Source organism: Sapajus apella, unplaced genomic scaffold, assembly GCF_009761245.1.
Source record: "Sapajus apella isolate SASKATOON/1434 unplaced genomic scaffold, GSC_monkey_1.0 scaffold78, whole genome shotgun sequence".
NCBI lineage: Eukaryota > Metazoa > Chordata > Mammalia > Primates > Cebidae > Sapajus > Sapajus apella.
Window position 1 is genome coordinate 4,996,569 of NW_022437018.1, and position 19,648 is coordinate 5,016,216.

Consider the following 19,648-nt stretch of genomic DNA (forward strand, 5'->3'; position numbering starts at 1 on the left):
GTCATTCATTATATTCTTTCTTATAGAGTATGGCGTTATTCCTTTGTGCTATTCTTGCCTCTTCAACTGTAAGTTCACTGAGAGCAGGCCTTTTCTGCCTTGCACATTCTCTGTATCTGTCACCCTCAAGAAAGTTCCAGCACAGTGTAGCCCTCAATACATTTTCTGAGGCTACTGCTTTGGTGATCATTATATTTCCTAGGTATAAGCCTTGGACAAATTCATCCTAGCAATCAGTTTTCTCTTAAAGCCTTCTCCCTAAACAGAAACACTCATGGTCATTACCCAGGAGGGAATTCCAACCAAGCTAAAATTCCTCAGTCATCTTTGACAGGTGTTCTACCTTACCTACCCCACATCTGATCAGCTGCCACCTTAGTGCCACAGTGTCTCCTATCTGCTTTGTCAATGTGTTTCTACTGCCTCTTCCTCTTCCTCTCACTCTCCCACCCCTCTTCGTGACTTTCATTGTCTACCGCCCAGGCTATTTTAATTGCTTCCTGAATCACCTCCCCTTTCTTACCTCACCTTCTAAACCCATTTACCACATACATTTTTCTACAGTATAGCTTGTTTTCAGTCTGTGAAATCTTCAGTGATTCTTCCTTGTTCTCCTACCTTACATTCCAGGTTCCTCTGGCATTTCAAAGTTCCCATTCAGTCTTAGTGCCTATTACCCTCAACTCTTCCTCCACATTACCTTGAACTAGAGGCCTCATTATTTTCCAAAATACCTCCATGCTTTGTGGCCTTAATGCCTTTGCATGTGCAGTTCACCACCTAAAATACTACTCTTCATAATTCCTGCTATCGCTTCCACCATGAAGCCTTCCCTGTCCTACTCAGCTAAGCCAGGTCCTCCTCTAATCTGAATTTCTATAACCTTTCATTCTCTTTCTTGAGGCACTTGTTACATTTCACTGCTTATTATCATTATTTGTGGGTCTGTCTTATCTCCCTGCCTAGTGTGAAAGGCTGTGGATAGCCAAGACTCAGTCATTTCATATTCCATTCTCCACAAACATGGCAAATCACACAGATTAGGAGAGGCAGAAGTTGAATAAATGTTTATTAAGCAAGTGAATGAATGAAAACAAAACCGTGTGTTTGTCTCTTGAACATACCAAATCCTTAAAAAGACCATTCTGATACACTTTGCTCTCTCACTAGTGGGTGGCAGGGATAAGTTTCAATGCCCAGCTTCAGATAAAGTAGGAGGATATAGCTAAGGTAAACCTAAATGCTAGGCTTGCCAAAAAATGGTGTTCTAGAGTTAAATGGAGTGCCTCCTACTCTTATGCATGGGGAGGTTGTACTATTTCCCAGTCCAAAGACCCTTTAGGGAATGGGTTTTAATTCAAAGAGATGATAATTGCAAGCTGCCAACACCAAACCAGCTTGCCTCAACCTCACAACTCAGCTCTAACTGCAAAGCAGCGCTCTCCCCATCTGTAAGTGGAAAAGGAAGTCTCTGTCTATTTTTACAGGGATGAGGGGGAGGCTGAAGGAAGAATTTCATTTAATTTCTATTTCTTCTCTTGGCCTCTAATTTTCTGGCCAGGGGTTTCTATTTCAAAAACTCTGTATTATGTAAACATAGGAGGGCAATTCTCAAAAACAGAAGCAACTTCTGCTAATTTCCAGTCTCCTTTCTGGCACTCTCAGGAGTCCTACTAAGCATCTTGATCCAGGGCAAATTTGTCCTTGGCTACAAAACACTTGTGATGGCCAACCCTGGGTCAACAGCTTCATTTACCTCCATATCTCCAAGATTTTTGCAGTACTCTTCATTTGAAAGCTTTCCTAAGAAAGAGGATGTTGTCCACGACTTCCCTGTTAGGCCAACTCACTCAAAGCCAAACATGTTTCCATTGAACAAAGCCTGACACAGCCAAGAATAACTCTTTAAAATGCCCTTTCTAACCCATTCCATAATTACACAAATAATTCCAGCAAAAGTGAATTGTGAACTACATTCCATATCTTGATGCTGTGTAGACTATGTAGCCTGAACTTATTCTAAACAGGTAGACTACCTGCTTCCCCTATTAAGGAGATACAGCAGAAGGTAGACAAACACACAGGTGCAAGCTCCAGTGGGGACTATGTCATTTTTTAAATGGTCCAACAAAAACATGCCATTGAGGTTGCTACCAAAGCTGGACAATCTTCATAACTCTGTATCAAACAAAGAGGGCTGGGCCCATGCCCTGGAGATCTGAGATCTAAGATTAGCAAGCTCACCTTGATGCTGTGATGAATCAGATGAAATTATAAGAAAACATGAATTATTTTTATTTTCCCTACCTTTGTGCCACAAACTAGTACCCTCAGGGAGAGAATTTCTGGAACCAGGATGCTAATAATTTAGATGAACTGCATTAGACAGTTTGGAACTAATCTGGATTCCTAGTCTTCTAGTCTACCAAGGATGGTAGCAGATGGCACAGGACCCAATCTGTTTCTAAACGTTACATTTGTGAGTAGAAACAGGCACTTTGGCCAGATTCCAGCTGGTACATTCAACAAAGAATAACATAAGCCTCAGATTTCCCATTGGTAAAACAAAGGAGGTTGGGTGAGATATTCTCTAAAGTCCCTTCCAACTCTAATATTTTATGATTCTCAGTGGTAAAAATGCATGGATTTGGAATGACCAGTCTCATTCTCCCTTTAAACTCTGGGTGAATCAAAGGCCAGCATTACATTGCATCATCTCATGTACAGTAATATGTGAATGATATTATACAATGCCAGCTTTTATTAATGGGAACACTCTTCCAGCAATAATGCAATACGCTTGAGCTCATTCTGGCCTTCTTTGTTAGTACCCAACCCAGTTGCATTGTCAGGAGATACAAAATATTACATAGACACTGGAAGTAGGAGCAGTTGAAGAGGGCAGACACATCAGCAAATGACACAAGCTAACAGCACATAGTCCTGTTCATGCTCACAGTGGATGCTTAGTGAATAACTGGTGACTAACAGTGAGTAATGCAGAAACACTAGTGGACTTATTAACTGACTAGAGTCAACACCTTTGCACTTTGCTATTTTCCTAGGGACCAAGTCTGATCTAGAGTGGCAGGGAGGGATTCAAATTTAGGAGCACTTTTAGAGCTCCCATAGGTTGAGGACTTTCATATATTAGTGTTCCATCTCCTACGTCTATGGATGGGTTCTCCTTCATTAAGCAGATATATACTCCATTCCTAAGAGGTTTGGCACAGACCAATTTTGAGTCTACTTTACGTGCTTTATTCCTGACGTGGCCTTCTGTCCTAAGTCCTTGTTGGCTTTTTAATACTACAGGCACTTGAATGGGAATCAGAGATCCTCAAGCATCTCACCATGTCTCTTACCTTCAGGAATCCAAGAAGCTCTCCTTGCCTCCCTCCCTTAGAATTCCCCTGACCTTCTGTAGACATCAACCCTGGCAAATAGCACCCACTAATAGCTCTGGAAGGAAATAAGGAATAGACAACAGGCTTAGTGTAATCTTCTTTCAAGACACAAATGTCCCACCTCCTATGTCTTCAAGGAGTTGAGTTCAGCATTGCCCTTTGATGGTTCCATTACACCATTTGTTTCTGGAAAACACCGATATCTAACAGCCACCCTATGCATGCTACCTTTCTCACATCAAGACAATTCCTCTCCAGCCTCACTTTCACAAGCCCCTTCTCTGAGCTGTTTTCCTGGAATCTACACACTATCACTGCTGGGAGCATACATCATTCCTTCTTCTTTGATCCCTGAGTGCCAGAGCACAAGGTCAGGTTAAGAACCAGGTTGGTGCCATAGAACAGAACAAAACCAACTGGCCACACAGAAACCAAGTTTTGAGAGAAATAAACTTTCGTAATAAGCCACTTACTAAATGGAAGAGAAGAATGTTAGGCTAGAATAAATTTTCTGTTCATTTTGCCCTACTGTCTCTGCAAATCATATCAGATTCATAATGTCAGAGGAAGAGCTAGTTAATGTTTTATAAAGTGTGACACCCAGCACAGCTCCTTCCTCTGAGGTTCTGACTGATTTCTCTCTGTGCTCATTCCCCTTTTGTGGATGTTCCTCTCCTCTTGTCAACTCAGATTTCACTGTTTTCCCTTTAACCACATTGAACAGGTTGATATCCCCTCATGCTGTAAAGGTGTGAGGGGTGCTTGGCCTTGGATGAGCTCGGAGGACTTTTTCTTTTCAGGGAACTTAAAGGTGACATCTTCCATCGAGTCAGCCAGCCATTAGTTCGGGCAAACTTTCACATCATTTGCAGTTGGAAAGCAGTTAATGCTGAAGTGAAGTCTCTGCTTAGAAGTTTGCCTCATTAAGAGATATTTGAATTCTACATGGCTAGATATTTAAATATTTAAATAATCCCAAAGAAGTGTAAACACAAAACCTAGAATAGTTACTTGCATGATGAAGCTGAAGGGAAGAGCCTAGATGAGAAATTTCATAATTTTACAAGTTGCATGAATTCTTGGAAATTCCATAGAAGTGTCTGAAGAAACGGATCTCAGTAGGCCTTGTAATAAATATGAATGGCATAAATGATTGCTGCCCTTTTGGAGACCAGGCCTTAGGAAGAGCACGGGGTTGGTGTGATGAGTGTTTTCCAGGGAGGCTGGGGCCTTGTTATCACCTCTGGATATTTAGTCTGTTTTTCCTCCCAAATAGTTTTTAGAACCATCTCTAGGAAGTGTTCAGTGTGCATGATTATCCAGACTGCAAGATGTGACTTTGTGGCCAAGTGACAAGGACAGACAGTGATGTAAGGAAACTGGTCCAGCCAGCTTGTGCTTAAAGATATGTGACATGTCTGATGAGCTGTTTTGGCTTTTGGACTCAAGGAATCTTCATTTTAACAAAACCAGGAAAACAAACCAAAGAACTTTCTAGTGTTTCTTCTTAACAGGGAAGATGAACCACACACCTTCTCACTCCCTTCCTCAAGCTCTCCACCTCCCTGGCCCTCACTTCAATACTGCCCCTCACGTCCCTCCTAGATCCCTGGGGGTGAGGTTTGAGCCAGGTGAGAGTCAGAGGCAGAGTGAGACGCAGTGATAACAGCCTAACATAGGAATAGAGAGCTGCTGTTGTTTTACTTAGTAACAAAATATAAGAATGTCTGTTGCAAAAACAACTTGCTAATAGAAAGCAGCATTTTTACACTTTTGCTGCAGCCAAGTTTGACAACATTAAGATGTTCTGTCTCTTTCAACAAGTGAGGGGCGCATGAGTATTCAGAATCGGTGCTTTGTGAGATAATAAAAGCTAATGTCTACGCAATAAGCCCGTCACAGGCTACTCTCCTGCAGAGGTTTTAGCAAACAAATCAAAACACTTTTTTCTTTTCCTCCAAAACATTGAAAGGATAGAAATATAGGCACTGAAGTCTATCTGTTTTATTACAGATTAAAGCTAGTGTAGGGGCTCTAAAATTAAATATGCAATCACAGTCGTTTTCTAGTTCATACCAGAGTAAATCACACTACCCAGCCAGGCACTAGTGGAACTGGATGACCGCAGGTCTATCTGCAAGCAGGTAGAGGTGGCTCACCTTACCACAGAGCAGGAAGCAAGCTTGGCGTGAGCACAGACTGCTCTAAGAAAGTATGGGAAAAGATAAACCATCCTCACACTAATCAAAAGAAAGTTGGAGTGGCTGGATTCATGTTAGAAAGAGTAGATTTCAGATCAAAATGATAAAAAGGTCTTTCATAATTCTAAAGGAGTAAATAAGAGGGTACAACAATTCTTTTCCTTTTTTTCCTTTAAGATAGAATCATGCTCTCTTGCCCAGGCTGGAGCACAGTGGCATGATCCTGGCTCACTGCACTCCACCTCCCAGGTTCAAGCGATTCTCCTGCCTCAGCCTCCCAGGTAGCTTGAATTAGAGACACTTGCCACCATGCCTGGCTAATTTTTTTTTGGTAGAGACAGGGTTTCACTATGCTGGCCAGGCTAGTCTCAAACTCCTGACCTCAGGGGATCTGCCTACCTTGGACTCCCAAATTGCTGGGATTACAGGTGTGAGCCACTGTGCCCAGCCAAAATCCTAAACGGTTACTATCTATCTAGTAACAGAGTTTAAAAATACGTAAAGCAAAAACTGATAGAACTTAAAGGAGAAACAGATTCACAATTACAGTTGCTGACTATAACACTCATCTTTCAATAATAGATAGAAGAAGTTGACTGGAAATCAGTAAGGCCTTAGAACATGGTCAGCAAACTACAGCCTTTGGTCCAAATACAGCTCATTATGAGTCAAATACGGCCACACACATTTATACATTGTCTGGCTCCAACTGCAGATCAGAGTAGTTGTGACAGAGAATGTATAGCACAAAACTTAAAATATTTAGTCTCTGGCCTTTTATAGAAAACATTTGCAGACTCCTAGGCCCCTAATTTGCAAGACTTGACATTGTCAACCAATTTAACATAATTGACATTCATAGAACACTCCATGTACATAAGACACACATTCTTTTCAAGTGCACATTGAAAATTACCAAGATACACCAGTACCTAATTTCAAGACTTCCTATAAAGCTAGTTATCAAGGCAGTGTGGTATTAGCTTAAGGAGAGACACCTACATCTGTAGAAAATAATTGGCATTCTAGAAACAGACTCACACAAATATAGGAAACTAACTTTTGACAAAGATGAAAAGACAATTTGGTGGATTAATAGTTAATCTATTATTAACACATATTATCTTCTACATTTAATGCTCAAACAACTCTATGAGGAAGGAATTGTTATTATTCCCACTTATAAAGGAGAAAACTGAAGTCAAACTATTTTGTCCAATATTTAAAATAAGTAAGTGGTAGAACTGGGATATAAACTCACTTTGACTCCAGAATCCAGGCTCTTAATCATTCCACCACATGTTACAATGTGCTTTTCAGGAAAACAAAAAATACCAGGTGGCACACTCTGAAACCATTTTTCCAGGTAACCATTTTTAAGAAATGTAATAATTTACTAAGAAAACTAACTTTTAAAAAATTGTAGCAATGGAGATTTAAAAATAATGTTAACGTCTGGAAGCAGCCACCTACTTCAGTCATTCATTTGGCAAATACTTATTGAGCATTGTTAAGTATAGGACATACTTCTTATTCAATTGCTATATTACCATTATATCATTGAGGTTCTCCATGAAAAACAAAAATTTAAGGTTAGTATAGGCTATTCCGTGCACTTCAGAGCAGTAAACAGTATTTCTTTGCTTTCAAAATCCATTTATTTTACAACCTCAGATTAGCTTTCTCCCATTCTCTCACTCTTGAGATTTGACTATACAGGATTGCATAAGATGTATGTATATTTAACATAATAAAATATAATTGTAGTTAAGCCACAAGGAAGAAATCTTTCTATCGAGCTTGACCGTTACCACTGCTCTGTGCTTAGTGGGAAAATAATACATACCCTAAAATTTAACATTCAAAAACAGAGCTTGACACCTTAAAAGGGAGTATACTTTGTAAATATTTATACATCACTATCCATTTAACTTTAACTTTCTAAAACCCTGTTTCATACATCTAGAATAATATACAGTGCAAGTTTTCTTAACCAAATGCTATTTAGCCAATTTACCAGAATAACCAAGGTTCTCCATTTCCTCTACAAAACTCACAAAACATGCTGGAAATTTGTAACTATAGACACCTCTGCGGCAGGCACTTTAAGTTTTCTGCTTACCAAGAGTCAATTGCACTTGTTTCCAAATGTATTTATGCTGGTTCTATGTGTTCCTTTACTTATGTAATTTAATCAAGCATTATATAAACCAATATAAGTGCAAGAAGAGAATTGTTTCTATAAAAACTTAGTTGAGTGTTTGAATTGCCTTTGAATTTAGTATGTGTAGGTTAAGTGTAAAATTTTAGAAGTTTTCATAAAATTACAGAATCTAGAAGAGTTCTTTATTCATCAACTTTGTAAATGTCTTTAAATCCCTTAAATAACCTACTTTAAAGATAATGAGGCTGGGCTTGGTGGCTCACGCCTGTAATCCCAGCAGTTTGGGAGGCCGAGGCAAGCAGATCACCTAAGGTCAGGAGTTCAAGACCAGCCTGACCAACATGGTGAAACCCTGTCTCTACAAAAATTAGCCAGGTGTGGTGGTGGGTGCCTGTTATCCCAACTACTCAGGAGGCTGAGGCAGGAGAATCGCTTGATTCTGGGAGGCAGAGGTTGCAGTGAGCCAAGATCGCACCATTGCACTCCAGCCTGGGTGACAGAGCGAGATTCCGTCTCAAAAAAAAAAAGATAATGAAACTTGAAAAGTAGATGAAGTATTGTCAAGTGTGGTTTGACCAAGAAAGATGACAGGAAATTCGGTAGGCAAAGATGCATAGGCAAAGGCAAGGCTGATAATTAAATCCTCACTGTTTTTCTCTCTTGCCCAAATTCCTATCTAAGGAACCTGGGGAGCCATGCCCTACAAACCAAAAAAAAAAAAAAAACTCATCAGGTGGGTTTTATTTTATTATTATTATTATTATTTATACTTTAAGTTCTGGGGTACATGTGCAGATTGTGCAGGTCATCTACCTTAGGTATTCCTGCTAATGCTGTCCCTCCCATCCCCCACCTTGGTGGGTTTTTTTTAACCCTACTTGGCCTACTTTCCAACCTGACTCTGGCATAATATCACATGACAGATAAAAAAGGAAATCAGAATATTTTACCCCAAACTATGTTTCTTTGCCATATTTTGAAATGGTTCTGCAAAGTTGGCTTTTGTAGGGGAAATCTGCATCTATAAACAATCTCTATTAACATATAGATCTCTCCCCTTCCAGGACCTTTTAAAGATCTGAATTCGTAACATTTCCCATCTAAGGGATGGGCTGTGTCTAAGGGCAACCTCCTATGAGACTTCATAAGAACACTGGTCTTGGCAGCTCCTTATCTTGACCCAGACACTCTTTTCCACTGATTCCAGGTCTTCACATAATACCTTAACTCTTTCAACCAATTGCCCATCAGAAAACCTTTGAACTCACCTATGGTCTGAAAGTCCCCTCACCCCTACTTCCAGTTCTCTCACCTTTCCAGTCTGAACCAATGCATATCTCACATGCATGGATTCATCTCTTATGTCGCACTAAAATGTACAAAACCAAGCTGTAACCCAATCACCTCAGGCACGCATTCTCAGGACATCTTGAGACTATGTCTTGGGCCATAGTAACTCATATTTGGCTCAGAGTAAACGTCTTTAAATACTTTACAGAGTTCAAATATTTTACAGTTTGTAAACTTTACAAACTCTGTAAAGTATTTCTTTTCACCAACAAGGCCGAGGCTCTGCATAAAAGATTGGCTAATCACATCAAGCTAAAAGCTCCTGCACAGCAAAGGAAACAATCAACACAATGAAGAGACAACCAGAGTGGGAGAAAATATTTGCGAACTATCTGACAAGGGATTAATAACCAGAATATGTGAGGAACTCAAATGACTCTATAGGAAAAAAATCTAATAATCTGATTTCTAAAATGTACGAAAGATTCGAATAGACATTTCTCAAAAGAAGACAAATGGTAAACAGGCATATGAAAAGGTGCTCAATATTACTGATCGTCAGAGAAATGCAAATCAAAACTATAATGAGACATTCTCTCACCCCTGTTAAAATGGCTTTTATCTAAAAGACAGGCAAATGCTGGCAAGGATGCTGAGAAAAGGGTACCTGTACACTATTAGTGGGAATGTAAATTAGCACAACCACTATGGAGAACAGTTTGGATGCTCCTCAAAAAACTAAAAATAGAGCTACCATATGATCCAGCAATCCCTCTGCTAGGTATATACCCCAAAGAATGGAAATCAGAATATTGAAGAGATGCCGGCCGAGTTCGGTGGCTCACGCCTGTAATCCCAGCACTTTGGGAGGCCGAGGCAGGTGGATCACCTGAGGTCGGGAGTTCACCAACCTGACCAACATGGAGAAACTCCATCTCTACTAAAAATACAAAATGATCTGGGCATGATAATGCATGCCTGTAATCCCAGCTACTCAGGAGGCTGAGGCAGGAGAATCGCTTGAACCCAGGAGGTGGAGGTTGCAGTAAGCTGAGATTGTGCCACTGCACTCCAGCCTGAACAAGAAGAGCAAAACTCTGTCTCCAGAAAAAAAAAAAAATTGGAGAGATATCTGCACTCCCATGTGTTTATATCAGTACTATTAACAACAGCCAAGATTTGAAAGCAACCTAAGTGTCCTCAAAAGACAGATAAAAACAACGTGGTATATAATACATAATGGAATACTATTCAACCATAAAAAAGAATGCATTCCTGTTATTTGCAACAACATGGATGGAACCAGAAATCATATGTTAAGTGAAATAAGCACAGAAAGACAAACATTGCATGTTCTTACTTATCTGTGAAAGCGAAAAAGTAAAGTAATTTAACTCACAGAGAGAACAGAATGATGGTTACCAGAAGCTGGGAAAAGTGGTAGGCAATGCCGGGGAGTGTGAATGGTTAACGGGTACAAAAATATAGTTAGAACGAATAAGATCTAGTATCTGATCTAGTCATAACAGGGTGACTACAGTCAAATATAATTATTACTTAAAAATACTAGTAAAATTGGATTGTTTCTAACACAAAGAAAGGATAAGTGCCCGAGGTGATGAGTACCCCACTCACCCTGATGTGATGATTCTTATGCCTGTATCAAAATATGTCATGTACCCCATAAATACATACATCTACTATGTGCCCTCCAAAATTTAAGATTTAACAATGTAAAAATATTGGCTAAAGCGGTATATGCATGTATTATTTATCGCTCTTTTTTTCCGCTTTACTGATATATAATTGATAAATAAAAATTGTACGTATTAAAGGTGTAAATGTGATGCTTTGATATGCATTTACATTGTGAAATGATTACCACAATCAAGCTAAGTAACACACCATCACCTCACAGTTACCTTTTTTGTTGTTCTAGTTGACTTTTTCATTTAACCCACAACTAGTTTTAAGAGCATAGAAGAATGCTTCTGCTTAATTGACGCTTCCTGCCAGCAAGGATGCAGGCCGCAGAGAGGCCCAGGTCCTCTGTCTGGGAGGGCGTCTGCGGGTGCTCAGGGGAGCTCCTGCCCCGCCAACTCAGAAGGGGCCGGGTTCCTGTTTGTCCCAACTTCTGCCTGCCCCCTGGAGCGGAAGGCCCAGGTCTGCGGCCACAGTTCCGGGGGCAGCAGCTGCACCTCCGAACTACTAGTTCCGGAGGCTGCCTGCTCCTGGGCCCGCCTCAGATCCACTCCAGTAGCTTGGGTGGCTGTGGCCCCACCCAGGAGGGCGGAGCTCTTGTTTGCTCTGTAGAGCAAGAGGCCTGAGTCTGCAGACATGCTTTGAGCGGCTGCAGCAGCACCTCCGGAGCTCCTGCCCCAACTCAGAAGGGGCAGAGTTCCCACTGGCTCCATGGAAGGTGCCGCCCCAGCTAGGCCTCCCTGCTGCAGCAGGTGTGATGAATGAGCGTAATAAAATTGGGAGTCCACACTTATCTGAGCTTGTATTAATAAAATTACAAAATTTGAGTAAAAGGATAAAGATGGGAGAAAAAACATAAAACAGTAGTTGCGCGTTTTTAAATGCAGAGATTCCCCCATTTTAAGTCACCATTGCAATATGAATAGCTTTTTGAATATGTATTTATTTTTAAAAATGAATCCCTCTCCATTTATTTCTATTCTTTTTTACATTGGAAAAATTCGACTATTTTTTAAGTGATGAAAAAAATTTGCAAACACACATTATGAAATATGAGGAATCTTGGGACTCACTGACCACTTCAGTGATTATGAAAACTGTAAACTATTTTTAAAAGCAGATTTTTCACTCTTCTTCATTAAAGTCTGATTACCTTGCCCATTAGCATTTGGCTCTTTTATTATGATGATTGTGAAATACTGTAGATGTTACCACTAATGGATAAAGAAACTTTACATGGTTATCTTGATTAACTCATCAATAATAATTTGGAATAATTTTTCTTCATTCCGTGAATGGATCATTCACATGCCCTATAGTAATTGTCTACACTGAGGTGCATGAAATTAGCATAAAAATTATCTACCCTAGAGGGCTAGTTTTCACTTCTAACACCACTAGAAGTTAGTTCAGACTAATATAACAGTGAGTGAGAGAAAGAAATATGATTCCTTGGTCGTTTTCTCTATAATGCTATTACACATACAGCCTTCCATTTTTAGGGTCCCACACTTACAATTAAAGAGCAAGATTAGAAATATAACAGCATTCCTAAATCTTCCTTCTTACTATCATTTTGATAAGGCGAAAATATCAAGCAGCTTTTATAAAAACAATGTAATAGTGACTCCCAGTAAATAGAAAATAATATAAGCATATTATTCCACATTCTTCTTTCTCTGATGAAGAAAGAAAATGGTAGCATTTCAAATCTTGTTCTTAGAATGGAGTTGAGATTTTAATTGAGTTTTACATAGTTTGGGATTTGTGTCTCAGCTACTATCAGAACAAGTTAGAAACACAAAACCTTGGCTCTAGCAGATTTCTTATAGATCAACTGATCCAATCCAGACCAGAAAACTGAAAGAGACTGTGTAATTAGCCAGGACCTCTCATCCAGATCTTCTGACTTGATCCAATAATTGCTTTTTTAAACCACAAGACATCCTTAACATAAATATCCTGAATCTGGCATGAATCCAGACAAAACAAGAGTATGGAAAAGTTAGCTAAGGGAGATAGAAACCTCCAAATTAATTTTTCCCCTGAATTATAGCACGTGGCAATCTCTCTTAAGCCAGGCTCAGGAATGTATTGATCCTGGTTGGTCTCTGTTCTCTTTCAGGAACTTAGACAGTGAATCCAGCTGTTGTCTTATCTCGTAAAGGCCTCGAATGACACCATGAGTCAATCTGTTTTCAGGCACAGGTGGCCACATCAATAGTGACTAATATAATTTACATTTACGTTGATAAACTGGTTCTTTTTTTAAAAAAAATTGCTTTGACTTTGAAGCATAAGCATTTTCAATTTCAAAACTATATTTATTTAACTAAATTCAGTTAAATGAATTCATACTCCCCTGTGTCCACTCAAGAATAACATCGAATTTTAAAAGTATTTAATACATTGAAATACAACTCTAAATTTATCAGTATCAACAGTGTTCAAATTTTCCTTGTACTTTTGACAATTTTCATGAAAATATTCTGCATATTAATTCATACTGTAGAAAACGTATAAAATCATTATTGATTTGTGTTATGAAAAGTTTCAATTTCAATATAAATTGTTCTATCTGTCTAGGTAGGTCACAAATAAGTTTTCCCTTTCCTTGGAACTTCAAACTTAGCACATTCATACGCGGTGTGATATCAGTGTGATATCAGTGAGAAAATGTAAATCACACTGCTACTTTTATCTTTAATAATTGAATGTTTGGTAAATAATCTTTTTATTTCTAGAAAATTGGAACTGACAATACAGTGAATCTGTAAAGTTCTTCCACAGCTCAACCAATGAGCATTGCCAAAGAACACAAGATCATTTAATTCATTGTCTTCGGTTTCTTTCAACAGTTCCATAGACTGCCAATCATTAATAGGATTTGCACATACATGTAAAAGGATGTTAACAACTATATCATAACACTTTCATACAGTTTGTACCAGCAAGCAGCACAAATATCTTCAATATATATCATATAAGGGAAATATCAGTCACTTATTTTAAAATTCCAATAAATTCAATTTCAACCTAACACAGTTGGAGCATCATCTATCATTGTAAAAAATATTTTTCTTTCAATTCTAGCTTGAAAACTTTGACAAATGTAGAAGATTCAGATATTATGATATCATGAGTTTAATGTGAAGCCACAAATTTACAACATTTCTTTGAAATGTGGAAGCCCATTAAGACAAAATATACCTGAAGAAATTAATTGGATAGTGTCTCTTATGTTGCACAGCATCTGAAGCTAAAGAGAAGCACTTGTAATTTTGACCATGGAGACTGTGTCCACCCAGGGAGCACAGAGCCTCCCCCTCACTGCTCCACCGCCTGTCCACACCTGCTGCCAGCTCACCACGGATGATGATATCGCCGCGCTCATCGTCAACAAAACGGTTCTGGCATGTGCAAGGCCGGCTTCAGGGTGGTCTTCCCCTCCACCGTGGGGCGCCGCAGGCACCAAGGTGTGATGGTGGGCATGAGTCAAAAGGACTCCTATGTGGGTGACAAGGCCTAGATAGGCATCCTGACCCTGAAGTACCCTATCCAGCACGGCATTGTCACCAACTGGGACAACATGGAGAAGATCTGGCACCACACCTACAACAAGCTTCGTGTGGCTCCTGAGGAGCACCCAGTGCTGCTGACTGAGGGCCCCCTGAACTCCATGAGAAGATGACCCAGATCATGTTTGAGACCTTTAACACCCCAGCCATGTACGTGGCCATCCAGGCTGTGCTGCCCCTGTACACCTCTGGCTGTACCACTGGCATCATGATGGACTCCGGTGATGGGGTCACCCACACTGTGCCCATCTACGAGGGCTATGCCCTCTCTCACACCATCCTGCATCTGGACCTGGCTGGCTGGGACCTGACTAGACTACTTATGAAGATCCTCACTGAGCGTCACCACCACTACCGAATGGGAAATCATGCATGACATCAAGGAGAAGCTGTGCTATGTCACCCTGGACTTCGAGCAGGAGATGGTGATGGCGGCCTCCAGCTCCTCCCTGGAGAAGAGCTAGGAGCTGCCCGATGGCCAGGTCATCGCCACTGGCAACGAACAGTTCCGCTGCCCCAGGCGCCCTTCCAGCCTTCCTTCCTGGGAGTGAAATCCTGTGGCATCCAGGAAACTACCTTCAACTCCATCATGAAGTGTGATGTGGACATCTACAAAGATCTGTACGCCAACACAGTGCTCTCTGGCAGCACCATCATGTACCCTGGCATCGCCGACAGGATGTAGAAGGAGACTCCCGCCCTGGCACCCAGCACAATGAAGATCAAGATCATTGCTTCTCCTGAGAGCAAGTACTCTGTGCGGATTGGCGGCTTCTCCAGCAGACGTGTATCAGCAAGCGGGAGTACGATGAGTCCGGCCCCTCTATCATCCACCGCAAATGCTTCTAGGCAGACTGTGATTTAGTTGCATTATACCCTTTCTTGACAAAACCTAACTTGTGCAGAAAACAAGATGAGATTGGCATGGCTTTATTTGTTTTGGTTTGGGGTTTTCTTGTTTGTTTGTTTTTTGGCTTGACTCAGGATTTAAAAACTGAACGGTGAAGGTGATAGCAGTCCCCCAAAGTTCTACAATGTGGCTGAGGACTTTGATTGTACATTGTACTTTTTTTAATAGTCATTCCAAATATTGTGAAATGCATTGTTACAGGAAGTCCCTTGCCCTCCTAAAATCCACCCACTTCTGTCTAAGGAGAACGGTCTAGTCTTCTTCCGAGTCCACACGGGAGGTGATAGCATTGCTTTCGTGTAAATTATGAAATGCAAAAAATTTTTTATCTTCGCCGTAGTACTTTTTATTTTGTTTTATTTTGAATGATCAGCCTTTGTGACCCCCTTTTTTGTCCCCCAACTTGAGATGTATGGCTTTTGGTCTCCCTGGGAGTGGCGGAGGCAGCCAGGGCTTACCTGTACACTGACTTGAGACCAGTTGAATAAAAGTGCACACCTTAAAGAAAAAAAAAGTACTTGTAATTTTTCAAATTTTGAATCACCTGATCATTTATATTGTTGAAAGCTCATGTTTAGGCAATTGTTTGATGACTTATTTTTTAATTTTTTAGTTTTTATTCACAAAATCTTTTACTTCTGTAAAATATGTGTTTTACTCTCTAGCCTCATAATTTACTAACAGTTTCCATAACTTAAACTCATAATTTATTTTACCATTTTTCCAGCTAAATGGTGTGTGTGTGTGTGTGTGTGTGTGTGTGTATGTAAAATATTTTATTGGACATTTAATTCTAATTTCAGATGACTTCTCTTATCAACTATTTTACTGTTTAGAGGAAACTTCTTACCAAAATTCAGTATGTATTTGCTGAAAATGTGTCTTAATATTGTCCACTTTATTGTCTTAGGAAAGAATTATACAACAAACAGCTCTGCCACAGCAAATTGCAATTGCTACTCATTGTGAAACTGGCAACATACCTTCTTCCAGTCTCTTGTTTTCTTTACTGCTGTACAATGTCTACATCTCCATTTGATTCTCCATTAGTAGCATGCCTTCATTTTAAATCTAAAATTCATTCATATTCATTTTTAAGTAGGAAAAAAAAGTTTAATTAGGCCAGGTGTGATGGCTCATGCCTGTAATCCCAGCACTTTGGGAGGCTGAGACAGGAGGATCACCTGAGGTCGGGAGTTCGAGACCGGCCTGACCAACATGAAGAAACCCCATCTCTACTAAAAATACAAAATTAGCCGGGCATGGTGGTGCATGCCAGTAATCCCAGTACTCAGGAGGCTGAGGCAGGAGAATCGCTTGAACCTGGGAGGCGGAGGTTGCGGTGAGCCAAGATCACACCATTGCACTCCAGCCTGGGCAACAAGAGTGAAACTCCATTTCAAAAAAAGAAAAAAGAAAGAAAGAAAAGAAAAGAAAAAAGTTTAATTGAAATACTGAGTATTTCAATTTATACGTGTATCACTTTAAGTCATGCTGCCTGCATGCAGTATTCAAATAAACACATTCTTGTGTCACATCAATGCATAGAAAATAATAATTTGAACTGAATCCCACCTACTCGACTGTGTGTTTACATGTAACGTTAGAAACAACACAGACACCAAAAACATGCAAGACAATATAATATCTGATGCTGCAGTGGTTAAAGTGAAATGTAGTCCTACCAGAATCATAGTTTATTACAGGAAAAATATGCTGCTTCACTTTTTAAATATAAATTAGCTAAAAGTAAATAATATTAAAAATTCAGTGCTTCCGTTGTCCTGCTCACATTTCAAATGCTCAACAGTCACCTGTGGCCGGTGGCAACTATTTTACACAGTGCAATTGTAGAGCTTCTTGGACTGTATCTAGGTTGAGAACAACCGATGCATGTTTTTTGTTGCTAATCTTTTAAAATAAATTTAAATTTCAGCTTAAGTTTTAGAGATTTTAAAGTTTTTCCCACAACCGTTGCTTGCTTCCCTGGAAGCTGCCACTTGCGGAGGATTAGGAGGTAATTCCAATAACAGATACAGCACTTGGGCTTCCACCGCAGAAGTAGAAAGGAATGAGAAAACATTCATACACTCGCCTGTGGTTTCTACTTTTAGAATAGTAAGAATTGGCTACATCTTCTTTAAAAACTGTGAACTAGACTGAAAATAAAGACAGTTTTTAAAAATCCAAGTGTCTTTACATTTGTTAAATTAGTAAAAATCGGTTACCTTTTCTTACATCTTTGTTTATTGTTCTTTTACTGATAGGCAGCCCAAGCCCTTTTCACAGCATCAGTTGAGCTGCTTGCAGATTAAATCCAGCTGCTCCTTTATCTTTAGTTGTTTTGGCCCATGCCTTGCCTACCAACAGGAGCTAAAAGTGTTTTGATGACTTCGAATAGCAACAAAAAAAAAAAATAAAGAGCATAATATTTAGCATATATAATAGTAAACACTCTAAATTTCAATAAGGTAATAATTTCATTGCTTTTAACGATGAAAAACTAGAAACAATTCAACTGTAGAGATCAGGCAGGCACGGTGGCTTACACTTGTAATTCCAGCACTTTGGGAGTCCAAGGTAGGCAGATCACCTGGGGTCTGGAGTTCAAGACCAGCCTGGCCAACATGGTGAAACCCTATCTTTATAAAAATACAAAACTAGCTGGATGTGGTGGCACATGCCTGTAGTTCCAGCTACTTGGGAGGCTGAGACAGGAGAATCACTTGAACCCAGGAGGAAGAGGCTGCAGTGAGCCACGACTGTGCCACTGCACTCCAGCCTGGGCAAGACAGAGCAAGACTCTGTCTAAAAAAAAAAAAAAAGACCTAGCTGGGCAACATAACGAGACTTCATCTTTATAAAAAAAAATTTTTTAAGGCCGGGCGCGGTGGCTCAAGCCTGTAATCCCAGCACTTTGGGAGGCCGAGGCGGGCGGATCATGAGGTCAAGAGATCGAGACCATCCTGGTCAACATGGTGAAACCCCATCTCTACTAAAAAAGCAAAAAATTAGCTGGGCATGGTGGCGCGTGCCCGTAATCCCAGCTACTCAGGAGGCTGAGGCAGGAGAATTGCCCGAACTCAGGAGGCAGAGGTTGTGGTGAGCCGAGATCACGCCATTGCACTCCAGCCTGGGTAACAAGAGCGAAACTCCATCCCAAAAAAAAAAAAAAAAATTTTTTTAATTACCCAGGTGGCATGTACCTCTAGTCAGAGTTACTCAGGAGGCTAAGGCAGGAGGATTGCTTGAGCCCAGGAGTTTGAGGCTACAGTGAACTATGATTATAACACTTCACTCCAGCATGGAAGACAGAGAAAGATCCTGTCTTAAAAAAAAAAAAAAAAAAAAAAAGCTGGGCACTGTGGCTCACACCTGTAATCCCCAGCACTTTGGAAGGCCAGGAGTTCAACACCAGACTGGCCAACATGGTGAAACCCTATCTACTTAAAATACAAAAATTAGCTGGGTGTGGTGGCGCACACCTGTAGTGCCAGCTACTCAAGAGGCTGAGGCAGGAGAATCTCTTGAACCTGGGAAGTAGAGGTTGCAATGAACCGAGATCGTCCACTGCACTCCAGCCTGGGTCAAAACTCTGACTCAGAAAAAAAGTAGAGATTTGGTTAATTTTGCACATCTATACAATGACATCCTCTTCAAGCTTTCGAAACGAAAAAGTAAATGAATATTTATTGGCAGGGAAAGATGCTTATAATAATGTACTAAGTAGAAAAGCAAATTCTATAACAATATGTATTATATGACCTCATTTATGTTCTAAAATGTGTGTGTATATAGTATATATTATATATGTGTACACATGTGTATCATAAAATACAAAGATCTGAAAAGTGTAACATGTTTCTTACCCCTTTAAATTTCACTCTTTAACGTGGGTGTTTTTATTTCCTTCTTTTTGTTTATCTGTACTTTAATAAAAGCACATTTCTTATATTTTAAAATATAATAATGTTTATTTTTAGTTTTTATTTTTTAATCTCTAATGTTGTTTCTATATCTGCCATTACTAGCTGTTTCTAATTCACTGAGAGCTCTTCCTTACAGGTAAATAACCACCTTTATACCCACGTTCTTCCTTCACCCTCTCTGGCATTTGAAATCACCAATCAACATGAGACACAGGTCAGAAACTATTTAGGTGGATTTGTCTACAGTGTCCTAACAGTATGTCATGAGATTTTGAGAACTACAGGTCCAATGGGTCATTTCCCAGTACTTTGCCCTCTTATGAGCCCAGCTTGGGTGGTATAAGCAAAGAAGAATGTTTTAAAAACACTAACTCCCCAAAATCCCATGTGAGTACCTGCCCTCCCAGAAACCCAGTGTGCTCTCCACTCCAGAGAAACCTGCTCTTGCTGAGTGCTGACAAAGGTGCT

General features: G+C 40.0%; 1 pseudogene across 1 annotated transcript; it reads left to right on the forward strand.

Moving 5' to 3' along the window:
* The first annotated feature begins 14,178 nt into the window (after positions 1 to 14,178).
* LOC116532993 lies at positions 14,179 to 15,512 on the forward strand (annotated as a pseudogene). Its single transcript, XR_004261031.1, has one exon. The product of XR_004261031.1 is annotated as an actin, cytoplasmic 2-like (transcript).
* Positions 15,513 to 19,648: the final 4,136 nt, after the last annotated feature.